The sequence below is a fragment of the Struthio camelus genome, unplaced genomic scaffold (assembly GCF_040807025.1).
Source record: "Struthio camelus isolate bStrCam1 unplaced genomic scaffold, bStrCam1.hap1 HAP1_SCAFFOLD_223, whole genome shotgun sequence".
Taxonomy (NCBI): Eukaryota; Metazoa; Chordata; class Aves; order Struthioniformes; family Struthionidae; genus Struthio; species Struthio camelus.
Window position 1 is genome coordinate 24,726 of NW_027182703.1, and position 7,177 is coordinate 31,902.

A 7,177-nucleotide genomic window follows, 5' to 3' on the forward strand; every position below is an offset into this window, starting at 1 on the left:
GTGCTGTATGTTGTGTGTTGTAGGTGTCCTGTGTTTTGCTTAGGTCTTGATGTTGCTCTTGTCCTTTGTGCTCATGGAGCACAGTGCTGACTTCAAAGCACTGGTGTGGTAGGCATCTGCAGGCTTTTGAGTGGCCTGTGTCTTGAGCATTGTGGGAACGAATCATATCTCCTGCTGTGCTGCCTGCAAAAAAGGGTATCTTGTTGCGTCGGATTTGCATCATAGCTATCTGTGGCCGCTCTTCTGTGGCGCTTCTTTTGGCGGCGGCGCTTCTTTTGGCGGCGGCGCTTCTTTTGGCGGCGGCGCTTCTTTTGGCGGCGGCGCTTCTTTTGGCGGCGGCGCTTCTTTTGGCGGCGGCGCTTCTTTGCCTTTGGGGCTCCCTTTCAGGGTTTTCTTCCCTGTGTGATCATGGCCTTGGGTTTTTCTGGCCAGCCTCTTGTGCATCCACAGTCCTGGCTTTGCTGGCCCCTTTCTGTCACAGGCCATGGCATTTGAGTCTTTCCTGGGCTTCTCCTGAGTCTGAAAGCTGCAGGGTTGTGGTGTCGTCGGGCTTTGTGCCCGGCAGGCTCTTATGCGTGAGAACTGGTTTTTGTGCCTAGGGCTTTCCTCTGTGTTTGTGTGTGCTGTTTGTGTGTGTGCCTGTTTGTTTGGAGCTGGAGGTGCCTTGCCTGTGGGTTTTAGCAATGGCAGCGTGCAGAGTGGAGCGGTGATGGGGAGTGGAATGGGGATAGATCTGCCTTGAGGTGTTCCCTTTTGTGTTGCTTTTGCAGATGCAGAGCATTGTTCCAGGTACTCAAGGGAGACGGAGGAAGACCGAGACGTGCACTAAGGAGGTGAGCTCGTGAGTGCTGTTTGCAGGAGGGTGTCTTGGGCAGCGGTTCCCTGAACAATGTTTGTTTTGTGTTTGTAGGTGGGAAGCCGTGAGGCAAGCGGGTTGCTTGTGCCTAGGAGGAGCCCGGCCAGGTGAGTGTTGGTGTGCGAGATGGAGCAGAGCGTAGAGCGGGGCTGTTGTGTTGTTGGTGCTGTGCCTGTTGCCCAGTGGTGTTCTGGTTTTGCAGGTGCGTGGCGGAGCTTGGCGCGGCCTCCTGTAGCCTGACAGTGGGGAAGGGTGAGCGGCACAGGTAAAGGTGTGGGAGCGGTGGGTGGGTGTGGACGGGCTGCGGTTTTGTGGCCATCCCCTCAAGCTGTGGTATTGTCTCTGACTTTGCAGGTGTAGGATGCGGTTGTGGCGTGGAGAAGCCGAGTGCTGAGGCGGAGGCTGAGCAGGGTAAGAGGGGGCAGCTTGTCGTTGAGAGCTTTATCATTTGGTTGGGTGGTGTCGGGCTGCCTCTCAGTAATGTCTTTTGTTGTGCTTTTTGTCAGGTGCTGTGGGGGGCCTCTTCCTGGATGGCTGAGGATTTGAGGTGAGTGGCACGGTGTGCCTTTTGTAGTAGGGCTGTTGGGTGCTGCCTGGCAGAAGAGTAACTTTGTGTTGTTTTTCCCAGGTGCTGTGGGTGTCCTAGTGCTGGGCAGGATCTCTGAGTTTGGAACGGTCGTGTTTCAGGTGAGCGGAGGGACCGTGTTGTTTTGGAGGGGGGTGTTTTTTGGGGAAGAGGCTGGAGGTGTGTGGCATGCAGGTGATGGTTTGTGGTCTGTTTTGGCAGGTGGTGAGGGCGAAGGTTTGTGACTGAAAGAAGATCAGAGAGGAGGTGCCTGGCATCGAGGCTGGCTCTTGAGGATGGACGGTGACGCACAGCAGTGCCCAAGCTAAGTGGAGGGGGTCAAGGGTGTTGGTGTGTCTTGGGCGGTGTGTGGGGGGGGTGTGTGTATGCATGTGCTGCCAATCAGTGTAGTGTGGAGGCCTCCTGAGGGTGGGTGCTGTGTGTGAGGTAGAGGCAGAGGTGGGTGTGGTAGTCCGGGCAGCTCCAGCCTGTGTCTGTGTTGTTGTGTACTGTGTGGTGTGTGTTGTCGGTGTCCTGTGTTTTGCAGAGGTGTTGATGTTGCTCTTGTCCTGTGTGATTGTGGAGCATGGTGTAAACTTTGCAGGGCTAGGGTGTTAGGCATCCGCAGGCTATTGAGCGGCCCGAGCGCTCAGCGTTGCGTCGAGGGACGGTGTCTCCTCGTGTGCTGCCCACCAAAAGGGTCGGTGTGTTGCGCTGAATTAGCATCGTAGCTGTCTGTGGCCGCTCATCTCTGTGGTGATACTGCTCGCCTTCCGCGGCCGTTCATCTCTGTGGCGATGCTCCTCGCCTTCCGCGGCCGCTCTTCCTCGCCTTCTGTGGCTGCTCATCTTTGCGGCGATGCTCTTCCTCGCCTTCTGTGGCCGCTCATCTTTGCGGCGATGCTCTTCCTCGCCTTCCGCGGCCACTCATCTTTGCGGCGATGCTCTTCCTCGCCTTCTGTGGCCGCTCATCTTTGCGGCGATGCTCTTCCTCGCCTTCCGCGGCCGCTCATCTTTGCGGCGATGCTCTTCCTCGCCTTCCGCGGCCGCTGTTCCTCGCCTTCCGTGGCCGCTCATCTTTGCGGCGATGCTCTTCCTCGCCTTCCGCGGCCGCTCTTCCTTGCCTTCGTGGCATGCTTTCAGGGTTTTCTTCCCTGTGTGGTCGTGGTCTTGGGTCTTTCTGGCCAGCCTCTTGTGCATTGATGGTTGTGGCTTTGGTGGCTGCTTTCTGTCACGGATCGTGGCGTTGGACTTTCCTGGGCTTCTCCCGAGCCTCTGAGCCGCACAGTTGTGGCGTTGTAGGGCTTTGTGGCCCGCGGGGTCCTATGCGTGAGCACTGTTCTTTCTGCCTAGGGCTTTGTTCTGTGTTTGTGTGTGCTGTTTGTGAGCGTGCCTGTTTGTTTGGGGCTGGAGGTGCCTTGTCTGTGGGTTTTAGCAATGGCAGCGTGCAGAGTGGAGCGGTGAAGGGGAGTGGAATGGGGATAGGTCTGCCTTGAGGTGTTCCCTTTTGTGTTGCTTCTGCAGATGCGGAGCAGTGTTGTGGGTGCCTGAGGGAGACGGAGGAAGACCGAGACGTGCTCTAAGGAGGTGAGCTCGTGAGTGCTGTTTGCAGGAGGGTGTCTTGGGCAGCGGTTCCCTGAACAATGTTTGTTTTGTGTTTGTAGGTGGGAAGCCGTGAGGCAAGCGGGTTGCTTGTGCCTAGGAGGAGCCCGGCCAGGTGAGTGTTGGTGTGCGAGATGGAGCAGAGCGTGGAGCGGGTCTGTTGTGTTGTTGGTGCTGTGCCTGTTGCCCAGTGGTGTTCTGGTTTTGCAGGTGCGTGGCGGAGCTTGGCGCGGCCTCCTGTAGCCTGACAGTGGGGAAGGGTGAGCAGCACAGGTAAAGGTGTGGGAGCAAGGGGTGGGTGTGGATGGGCTGTGCTTTTGCAAACATCCCCTCAAGCTGTGGTGTTTTCTCTGGTTCTGCAGGTGTAGGATGCAGTTGTGGCGTGGAGAAGCCGAGTGCTGAGGCGGAGGCTGAGCAGGTAAGAGGGGGCAGCTTGTCGTTGAGAGCTTTATCATTTGGTTGGGTGGTGTCGGGCTGCCTCTCAGTAATGTCTTTTGTTGTGCTTTTTGTCAGGTGCTGTGGGGGGCCTCTTCCCGGATGGCTGAGGATTTGAGGTGAGTGGCACGGTGTGCCTTTTGTAGTAGGGCTGTTGGGTGCTGCCTGGCAGAAGAGTAACTTTGTGTTGTTTTTCCCAGGTGCTGTGGGTGTCCTAGTGCTGGGCAGGATCTCTGAGTTTGGAACGGACGTGTTTCAGGTGAGCGGAGGGACTGTGTTGTTTTGGAGGGGGGTGTTTTTTGGGGAAGAGGCTGGAGGTGTGTGGCATGCAGGTGATGGTTTGTGGTCTGTTTTGGCAGGTGGTGAGGGCGAAGGAAGATCAGAGAGGAGGTGCCTGGCATCGAGGCTGGCTCTTGAGGATGGACGGTGACGCACGACAGTGCCCAAGCTAAGTGGAGGGGGTCAAGGATGTTGGTGTGTCTTGGGCAGTGTGTGTGTGTGTGTGTGTGTGTGTGTGCTGCCAATCAGTGTAGTGTGGAGGCCTCCTGAGGGTGGGTGCTGTGTGTGAGGTAGAGGCAGAGGTGGGTGTGGTAGTCCGGGCAGCTCCAGCCTGTGTCTGTGTTGTTGTGTGCTGTGTTCTGTGTGTGTTGTCGGTGTCCTGTGTTTTGCAGAGGTGTTGATGTTGCTCTTGTCCTGTGTGATTGTGGAGCATGGTGTAAACTTTGCAGGGCTAGGGTGTTAGGCATCCGCAGGCTATTGAGCGGCCCGAGCGCTCAGCGTTGCGTCGAGGGACGGTGTCTCCTCGTGTGCTGCCCACCAAAAGGGTCGGTGTGTTGCGCTGAATTAGCATCGTAGCTGTCTGTGGCCGCTCATCTCTGTGGTGATACTGCTCGCCTTCCGCGGCCGTTCATCTCTGTGGCGATGCTCCTCGCCTTCCGCGGCCGCTCTTCCTCGCCTTCTGTGGCCGCTCATCTTTGCGGCGATGCTCTTCCTCGCCTTCTGTGGCTGCTCATCTTTGCGGCGATGCTCTTCCTCGCCTTCTGTGGCCGCTCATCTTTGCGGCGATGCTCTTCCTCGCCTTCCGCGGCCGCTCATCTTTGCGGCGATGCTCTTCCTCGCCTTCCGCGGCCGCTGTTCCTCGCCTTCCGTGGCCGCTCATCTTTGCGGCGATGCTCTTCCTCGCCTTCCGCGGCCGCTCTTCCTTGCCTTCGTGGCATGCTTTCAGGGTTTTCTTCCCTGTGTGGTCGTGGTCTTGGGTCTTTCTGGCCAGCCTCTTGTGCATTGATGGTTGTGGCTTTGGTGGCTGCTTTCTGTCACGGATCGTGGCGTTGGACTTTCCTGGGCTTCTCCCGAGCCTCTGAGCCGCACAGTTGTGGCGTTGTAGGGCTTTGTGGCCCGCGGGGTCCTATGCGTGAGCACTGTTCTTTCTGCCTAGGGCTTTGTTCTGTGTTTGTGTGTGCTGTTTGTGAGCGTGCCTGTTTGTTTGGGGCTGGAGGTGCCTTGTCTGTGGGTTTTAGCAATGGCAGCGTGCAGAGTGGAGCGGTGAAGGGGAGTGGAATGGGGATAGGTCTGCCTTGAGGTGTTCCCTTTTGTGTTGCTTCTGCAGATGCGGAGCAGTGTTGTGGGTGCCTGAGGGAGACGGAGGAAGACCGAGACGTGCTCTAAGGAGGTGAGCTCGTGAGTGCTGTTTGCAGGAGGGTGTCTTGGGCAGCGGTTCCCTGAACAATGTTTGTTTTGTGTTTGTAGGTGGGAAGCCGTGAGGCAAGCGGGTTGCTTGTGCCTAGGAGGAGCCCGGCCAGGTGAGTGTTGGTGTGCGAGATGGAGCAGAGCGTGGAGCGGGTCTGTTGTGTTGTTGGTGCTGTGCCTGTTGCCCAGTGGTGTTCTGGTTTTGCAGGTGCGTGGCGGAGCTTGGCGCGGCCTCCTGTAGCCTGACAGTGGGGAAGGGTGAGCAGCACAGGTAAAGGTGTGGGAGCAAGGGGTGGGTGTGGATGGGCTGTGCTTTTGCAAACATCCCCTCAAGCTGTGGTATTGTCTCTGGTTCTGCAGGTGTAGGATGCAGTTGTGGCGTGGAGAAGCCGAGTGCTGAGGCGGAGGCTGAGCAGGTAAGAGGGGGCAGCTTGTCGTTGAGAGCTTTATCATTTGGTTGGGTGGTGTCGGGCTGCCTCTCAGTAATGTCTTTTGTTGTGCTTTTTGTCAGGTGCTGTGGGGGGCCTCTTCCCGGATGGCTGAGGATTTGAGGTGAGTGGCACGGTGTGCCTTTTGTAGTAGGGCTGTTGGGTGCTGCCTGGCAGAAGAGTAACTTTGTGTTGTTTTTCCCAGGTGCTGTGGGTGTCCTAGTGCTGGGCAGGATCTCTGAGTTTGGAACGGACGTGTTTCAGGTGAGCGGAGGGACTGTGTTGTTTTGGAGGGGGGTGTTTTTTGGGGAAGAGGCTGGAGGTGTGTGGCATGCAGGTGATGGTTTGTGGTCTGTTTTGGCAGGTGGTGAGGGCGAAGGAAGATCAGAGAGGAGGTGCCTGGCATCGAGGCTGGCTCTTGAGGATGGACGGTGACGCACGACAGTGCCCAAGCTAAGTGGAGGGGGTCAAGGATGTTGGTGTGTCTTGGGCAGTGTGTGTGTGTGTGTGTGTGTGTGTGTGCTGCCAATCAGTGTAGTGTGGAGGCCTCCTGAGGGTGGGTGCTGTGTGTGAGGTAGAGGCAGAGGTGGGTGTGGTAGTCCGGGCAGCTCCAGCCTGTGTCTGTGTTGTTGTGTGCTGTGTTCTGTGTGTGTTGTCGGTGTCCTGTGTTTTGCAGAGGTGTTGATGTTGCTCTTGTCCTGTGTGATTGTGGAGCATGGTGTAAACTTTGCAGGGCTAGGGTGTTAGGCATCCGCAGGCTATTGAGCGGCCCGAGCGCTCAGCGTTGCGTCGAGGGACGGTGTCTCCTCGTGTGCCGCCCACCAAAAGGGTCGGTGTGTTGCGCTGAATTAGCTTCGTAGCTGTCTGTGGCTGTTCATCTTTGTGGCGATACTCCTCGCCTTCCGCGGCCACTCATCTTTGTGGTGATGCTCCTCACCTTCCGTGGCTGCTCTTCCTCGCCTTCCGTGGCCACTCTTCTTTGTGGCGATGCTCTTCCTCGCCTTCTGCGGCCGCTCATCTTTGCGGCGATGCTCTTCCTCGCCTTCCGCGGCCGCTCTTCCTTGCATTCCGTGGCCGTTCATCTTTGCGTCGATGCTCTTCCTCGCCTTCCACGGCTGCTCTTCCTCGCCTTCTGCAGCCATTCATCTTCGTGGCGATGCTCTTCCTTGCCTTCCGCGGCCGCTCTTCCTTGCCTTCGTGGCATCCTTTCAGGGTGGTCTTCCCTGTGTGGTTTCAGCCTTGGATCTTTCTGGCTGGCCTCTCGTGTGTTCACGGTCCTGGCTTTGCCAGCTGCTTGCCATTATGGGCTTCTCCCGTGCCCGTGAGCCGCAGGGATGTGTCGTTTTAGGGCTTTCTGGCCGAGAGTGTTGTTTGTGCTGTGATTGTTGTTGTGTCTGTGTGTTTGTGTCTTTGTGTGTGGAGCTGGAGCTGCCTCGCCTCTGGGTGTAGCAGAGGGTGTGGGCTGTGCTAAGTACTGTATCCTTGGGACCTTGTTAGGGTTTCTGTGAGAGTGAAACTGTAAGGCAAAGCATAGTTTTATTGTTTGTATATTTATTTGATGGATGGGAATGGTGTTTTTGGTGGGAGCCTGTTCACGGCAGTGCAG

The 7,177-nt window shown here is 57.1% G+C and overlaps 2 long non-coding RNA genes across 2 annotated transcripts; both read left to right on the forward strand.

Annotated features, from left to right (window-relative positions):
* The first annotated feature begins 914 nt into the window (after positions 1-914).
* On the forward strand, positions 915-4,459 carry LOC138065186 (uncharacterized). Its single transcript, XR_011138315.1, has 5 exons — positions 915-1,121; positions 3,385-3,440; positions 3,536-3,576; positions 3,658-3,716; positions 3,817-4,459. It is a non-coding gene; the product is annotated as an uncharacterized lncRNA (long non-coding RNA).
* Positions 4,460-5,500: 1,041 nt separating this feature from the next.
* LOC138065185 (uncharacterized) lies at positions 5,501-6,926 on the forward strand. Its single transcript, XR_011138314.1, has 4 exons — positions 5,501-5,559; positions 5,655-5,695; positions 5,777-5,835; positions 5,936-6,926. It is a non-coding gene; the product is annotated as an uncharacterized lncRNA (long non-coding RNA).
* Positions 6,927-7,177: the final 251 nt, after the last annotated feature.